The sequence below is a fragment of the Tachysurus fulvidraco genome, chromosome 13 (genome assembly GCF_022655615.1).
Source record: "Tachysurus fulvidraco isolate hzauxx_2018 chromosome 13, HZAU_PFXX_2.0, whole genome shotgun sequence".
Lineage (NCBI taxonomy): Eukaryota > Metazoa > Chordata > Actinopteri > Siluriformes > Bagridae > Tachysurus > Tachysurus fulvidraco.
Window position 1 is genome coordinate 25,715,644 of NC_062530.1, and position 5,000 is coordinate 25,720,643.

The 5,000-nt window shown below is 42.4% G+C and overlaps 1 protein-coding gene across 3 annotated transcripts in view; it reads left to right on the forward strand.

Annotated features, from left to right (window-relative positions):
• The first annotated feature begins 3,428 nt into the window (after positions 1 to 3,428).
• The window catches only part of LOC113652465 (TCDD-inducible poly(ADP-ribose) polymerase), a 7,443-nt gene continuing 5,871 nt past the window's right edge, over positions 3,429 to 5,000 (forward strand). The window contains exons 1-2 of one of the 3 annotated variants that reach the window (XM_047822721.1): positions 3,429 to 3,567; positions 3,680 to 3,768. The gene's annotated coding sequence lies outside the window, so the exon portion shown is untranslated. Of the gene's footprint in view, positions 3,568 to 3,679; positions 3,769 to 4,201; positions 4,729 to 5,000 lie in introns of those variants that run through there. The other 2 variants (XM_047822720.1, XM_047822722.1) reach the window with 2 other exon arrangements.

Here is a 5,000-nt window from a genome sequence, read left to right on the forward strand (position 1 = left end):
AACAGAAAGAAGTTTTTTTTATTTTTTTAGAAATAAATAGAATTATATTGTGCACAAAAAAATAATTATAATATAAATAAAACAATATGTCATTTTCCAGTAAATGTAAGAAAATCTAATTTATTGGCCATCACAAATGCCATCGAAGGAGAAAAATGTTTGCTTTGAGCTATTTGATTCTTGCAGTTTGCTTCGATTCATGTATCACGATTCGTTCGTGGTTCACTTTTTTTTTATGTGACTCTGTGTTAGAGTTTTGTTAGACTTCATTAACGTGAGATTAACATTCCTTTCAACAAGACTGGACTGTTAATTCATTTTTAATTCATTTTTCGTTCGTTCCTTCAAGCTTTGGATCGGTCATTTCTCATGAATTATTTTATAATAGTAGATTTTTTTGACTTTCGCTTAAAGTTTTGCTCTTCCTCTAGTTCGCTACCAGCATTTCTCGCTAGTTTTTACTTTAAACAGATTTTTGTTTCAAGTGTGATGTTTTCTGAGACACTTTTTTGAGACTTTTTGTGAACTGTTTATAGCAGTAAATATTTAAAGGCAACTCTAAACGGATAAAAAGTGCCAGGTGGTTATTTAAATGAACAGACAGACTGCTGTGGTATTAAGAGGATTAAAATGCTTTATGGCATGCTGTTAGAGGAATCGGTGTCCCGGCTTTATCGCGCCTCTCTGTCGATGATTATTGATTACTTTCCTATACCGGCCTGACTCGGAGTGTTTTACTCTTTACACGTCTTTTTACCGTCTAGTTGAATTTTACGAGCCAGCTGTTCCCTGAAGAGTTGGGCTTCAGGCATGGTATCAGTTTGCCTTTTGTTTTTCGAAGTGACGCTGCAGAAGCCAGGGATGAGTCATGCTGTTACGTAAATGAGGTGAATCTCCTGAAGGGAGATGGATCTGAACCCTTGTGTTTGTTATGAAGGGGCGTCCTGTGGTCAAGGAGAGAGATGACTTTGGCTTTTCCAAATGTTTTGCCCGACCTTTCACCTTTGTTTCCCCCGCATCTTTGGTGGCCCTGAGAAAAAGGAGCGGCTTTGATCCGAGCTTCGCCCGCTGGGTGATTTGCCCCCACTTGTAGATGAGCCCTAAATGGGGGGTGTGGGGGTAGAGTGCTGCAAGAACACGCCATTGTTTCCGCCTTCCTGTCTTCTTTGGGCAACGGCACAACGGGAGGCTCTTTGTTTGGGCTGACCTCTCCCTTTTGACCCGAACGATGACTCTGGGCCACAACCTTCATCCTCCCCCTTTCTCCTTCTTTTCTTTACTGCAATCCCACAAAGCTCTAGGGTCTAAAAATAAGCTCTCTTCAGCTAGCACTTGTGTATGTCTGGTTATGGGCAGTCAGCTACTCAATATAAGGCAGGTCGTAGGGTCAAATCCCCAGACGTCCTTTAGGCAGACAGAAGCTGTGTGTTTATACAGCACAGAATTAGAAGGAGCCTTGAAAGGAACCAAAAATAAATAAATTATCGGATGAACCCGAGTCCACTAAGTTAGAGGATATTTCTGTATCAGGCTTTTTTTTTATTATTATTATTAAACTGCTCAGTTGACAATTAATCTCAACAACTGATAATGATTAACATGTCACTACAAACTATTTGGCATAAAGGCTTAGCTCAGCATTTTATGCTTCATTGGCTGCAAAAGTAGAAGCTCAGCGAGAAGAAAACATGTTTTTATCACAAAGCTGAAGTAGCGATGACACTGGTTTCCCCAAACCAACATGTCTTAACTCTTTTTACCAGTTCACTGAGGTTTCATTCAGTCTGCGGAATGGAAACGGACTCATGGGACATTTTCAATCTGTGTTAATAAATGACTGGTTTTTTTTCACCAGTCACAAGTCTGACCTAAAATGAGTCACGTCCCTGTTGGCTTTCAGTCTGAGACGTGTGTTTTTCCTTCTGTTGATAAACGTAGACCTGATTTTAGTGTTGAAGATCAGATCTTATGAACAAGAACTTGGAGCATCTCAGAGCAGTGACGGTTCTAGGATTTTTTTTTGTAACAGGGGCCATTAAGGGGCCACATGTTACATTCAGGGGCCAAGTACAGGGTTCATTCAAGCACACATAATAATTTATTCAGTACGGTGCAAATACATTTTGGTGTGCCGCCAATTGTTTGGGGGTGGAATCGCATCTGTGATCGTTGTACATTCTCCGGTTGCTCTTCTCGTCGACGAATGATGGAACGGGGGCCAATCAGGGGCCAATCAGATTTCAGCAGGGGCCAGGGCCCCTGTGGCCCCGCCTATAGAACCGCCCCTGTCTCAGAGAGCAGAAATGGGTTTGATATCAACATTTACTTTGAAGATACAAACATTTGTGCGGAAAAAAAACTTTTTATTAAATCATCTCTCCTAGTATTCTAGATAATATCAGAAATAGTGATGAAGCTCTACAAATTCTTAAAGTCCTGAGTGTCTACATTCATATGAGCTTCGTATTGACACCACCGTAGAGTGAGACACGAGGAAGACGTTCGATCGTCTACACGGACACGAGAGAAAAACAGGAGGAATCTCTAGAATACATGTGTAATAAACAGATAAACAAATGGTGGGATTAGAACCCCATCTGAGATCTAAGGACTGCTTTCATTTGGACAAAAAACGAATTTGATGCGCTCTAAAATGGGGGGGGGGGTCCTTTAAGGAACTGTTTACTGCTGAAAGGTTCTTTGTTGAACCAAAAGTAGTTCTTCTATTCTATCACTGAAAAAAACCCTCCTTTATTTTAAAGAGTTTAGGACTAAAACACCAGAGATACTTTAGGAATAATTACATTCAGGTCTCTGGGTAAAAGTAATCACGTCCAAATAGGGCTGTGCAGCTGTTAAAGTTAATGCTTGGTAATAATCATGTGACCTTTTGTTGTGAGTGTGTGTGTGTGTGTGTGTGTGTGTGTGTGTGTGTGTGTGTGTGTGTGTGTGTGTGTGTGTGTGTGTGAGTCACCGTATAATTACAGTTGTATTGACATGTTAAGGTTTTAAGCGTATCGCAGTCGGTAAATGATGTTTCTGTTCTCTGAGTCGCTCCTGCTTTGTGTACCGTGCTTATTGTGTGCTCATGGGAATGTTACCGACGTCACTCCGTTTCATTCCAGGTTTCAGGTTTGATGGACGAGGACACGTGCAGACACGTCCATCCACGCACGAGCGATTTTCCTTTCGTCTTGCGATCGAGGGGAAAAGTTGAAAAGTCCTTCGCATTTACCCCGTTCGTGGAAATACGCTTGAGAAATCTTAACGTTCATCGTTCAAGAAAATATATGACCTGAACATACCTGGATAAAGGAAATCTGTAAAGAGCCTCGGTGCAAAATTATTGGCACCCCAAAAGAATTACAGTTTACAAGGAACGGAAACTAATTGTCAGCCTTTAAGGAAATTTATTTTTTTTTGGTCTTTATTTTATCTTTCACCAAGAAATGTGGATCGACGAAGAAGAAGATTTAATGACTGTAAGCAATCATACAAAATCTCTTCTTCACCGAAGGGAAGTCTGAGATTCTATACAACTGTCTTCGCTGCTTGTTTTCAGAACAGGTGCCAGTAATTTTGGAGCTGACTCTAATTCTGTTTGACAAGGTACCTAATGGCTTTAGCTTTATTTTCCAAATAGGAAACAAGTTTAAGTCATGTGATTCTGTGATTTCAGGGCTGACCGTAATTGGCTGAACATCAAGTACGAAAGAAATTTAACCCAAGCAGAGATTCGGCTTGTCTGAAAACACTCGAGTTAAAGAGGTGATACAATTTTATACCTTCTTTAAATGTGATAGAAAAACTGTTACAGTGTAAGTCATTTATAACATAGTTACGTCCTTTTTATTAGACATGTATGGTGTTAATACTGTAGGTCTCTCTCCCTCTTTTTCTCTCTGTCTCTCTCTCTCTGTCTCTCTCTCTCTGTCTCTCTCTCTTACTCCCTCTCTCTCTCTCTCTCTCTCTCTCTCTCTCTCTCTCTCTCTCTCTCTCTCACACACACACACACACACACACACACACACACACACACACACACACACACACACACTGTAACAATATTGATCCTTTACTTATTAACATCTCCTCCGGTTCTATGCGGCTTTACCGGAAGGTGTCACGCGCTACCTACATAATCACCGGCGGTCTGAGTTCACAAGGTCCTGCTGTGTAGAAAGCTTCCTTTATACACACACACGCGCGCGCGCGATTGTTTATTTTGAATTATTCATGTTTATATCTTCAGGTTTTACGTGTACGACGTTATTTATTTATTGTATTCTTTTACTTCTTGTTTAAAATTATGAGATTTGCTCTTTTTATTGCTTCTGCTCGGTCTGTAAGTGTAAAAACTGGCACAGTGCACGCGCACGTCGCTCAACTTCCTGGTGCTTTTTATTCTTCTCTGCTGCTCTTACAAGCCCCGCCCACTGGGGGGGGCAGAGAGAGAGAGCGAGAGAGAGAGAGAGAGAGAGAGAGAGAGAGCGCACACTGACGGTACAGCTCTCCGTATGAGACGTGCGTTTCGTCCTCGCGTCCAAGACAAACCGTGCCTGCGGGGGAAGAAAAGGAAGACGTGTCCGGTCCATGCGCGTCCTCTGTCCTCTGTCCTCTTCTCCGGAGATTCGCAGACACGTCGTTGACACGCTCATGCTGGAACGGGAGTACGACTTGAGCGGACGGCGCCGTGGGAGAAACCGGAGGACCGCAGGCTATTCACAGGTACGGGCAGAGCCACCGAGCTGCGCGCGCGCCCTCGCCAACGAGGAATGCTTTAATAAACGGAAACGATTTTTCTATCGATTCTCTTTAAGTCTCCATAAAGTGGACATGACATGCGGTTTACTTTTAATGTATAAAATCCGTTTTTACCCGTGCGACCTCGAGCTAGGCGAATGATTGGTGTTTAACGGAAGCCAGTATGTGCTACGTGCGAAGTCGCGCGAGCTGCCTTTCACCACCGGCACGTAGGCAGAGAGCGCCACAGAGCCAAG